Source organism: Mirounga angustirostris, unplaced genomic scaffold (genome assembly GCF_029215605.1).
Source record: "Mirounga angustirostris isolate CCGP_5_RB_7025 unplaced genomic scaffold, mMirAng1.0.hap1 SCAF_14, whole genome shotgun sequence".
In the NCBI taxonomy this organism is placed as follows: domain Eukaryota; kingdom Metazoa; phylum Chordata; class Mammalia; order Carnivora; family Phocidae; genus Mirounga; species Mirounga angustirostris.
Window position 1 is genome coordinate 62,140,765 of NW_026991722.1, and position 1,441 is coordinate 62,142,205.

The following is a 1,441-nucleotide window of genomic DNA, read 5'->3' on the forward strand; positions in this document are numbered from 1 at the left end:
ACTTCAAAGGATGGATGGATGAATTCAGTCCCTCTTGCAGCCACAGCTGCTGAAGAAGTTGGGGGTCCTTTGCCCTTTGTTATTTCTGACTACTTGAGGTCCCAGAGCTATATGGGTTTTGTACAGGCCTTAGGGTGCTGTAGCCAGTGGCTGAGGACCTGAGTGATGTCCCTTCCCTTACAAGTGGGAAGAAGCAAGTGGGGCAATGCTGAGCTCTGGAGGGAGTACTCCCACCCCAGGATTACCCCCATCATATAGTTGTTTTTTTATGTGGTTCATGGCTGACCACAAAAAGTTATCTACTCACAGAACAAGGCTACCTGTGTCTCTGTGTGCTCAAATGGTTCCCTGTTTGGAAGCTGAATTCATGGGTGAAATAGCATTAGTTGATTTAGCTTTAGAAGAAAGACGTTCTTATCTTGAGTTGTGTTTTGATACCTTGACAAGACTTACAGGAAGGTTATGATGTATGACTTGTGTCACATGATTCTTGGGTCATGTTCATAATTATATTGATAAAATAAACATTCCTTGCATATGCAGTTCCATTATGCACCTAAATATTGAGACATTATTGAATACTTTCAAGTTTTTTCATAGGCTTCAGACCCAAAGTCTGCAATAGTAATGATTTATAATCTTTTTTTTTAAAGATTTTATTTATTTATCTGACAGAGAGAGAGACAGGAGAGAGGGAACACAAGTAGGGGGAGTGGGAGAGGGAGAAGCAGGCTTCCCGCTGAGTGGGGAGCCCGATGCGGGGCTCGATCCCAGGACCTTGGGATCATGACTTGAGCCGAAGGTAGCCACTTAACCGACTGAGCCACCCAGGCAGCCCAAAGCAAAGCGCCTGAACAGGGACTTGAACCCTGGACCCTCAGATTAAAAGTCTGATGCTCTACCGACTGAGCTATCCAGGCAATGATTTATAATCTTTGGAGAGGCTGTACATGTTAAAAGTATTCAATTATGTTTGCTACTTCTTGGCCAGTTCTGTTTCTCAAGACATAGCCAAGTGTGGTCCAGGTAACCATGGTTAAGGCCTAGGTATCCATGGACCAGTGCCTGGAACTGAAGTCCTGGATGGGGCAGGTTTGGAACACACCCAGCCTCAGACACTGAGCAAAAGTCTAGTCTGGAAACTGGATGTGGTATTTTAAAAGGATGGTGCATCAGGGGATCTACCTTAATGAAAAGATAAGGCACTGGGAATCTGAAGGGAGGTAGAGGTTGTATGTTGCAGTTTGAAAAAAACAAACAAACAAGCAATGGGACCAGAAGGCATCCCCTGAGGAAGGCTGACTGTCCACCACCAGGCAGGTCTCTGCAAGAGTGCAGGAGGCAGGTTAGCCTTCTCTAGGCCTTGGCTTTTAGGGCTCAGAAGGTGATTGTCAGTGTCCTCAGAAATAATTGAGCTGGATGACTGACTTACATAGACTGA

At 45.2% G+C, this 1,441-nt stretch overlaps 1 non-coding gene across 1 annotated transcript; it reads right to left on the reverse strand.

The window, feature by feature from the left end:
- Positions 1–847: 847 nt before the first annotated feature.
- On the reverse strand, positions 848–920 carry TRNAK-UUU (transfer RNA lysine (anticodon UUU)). The gene has a single exon. It is a non-coding gene; the product is annotated as a tRNA-Lys (tRNA).
- Positions 921–1,441: the final 521 nt, after the last annotated feature.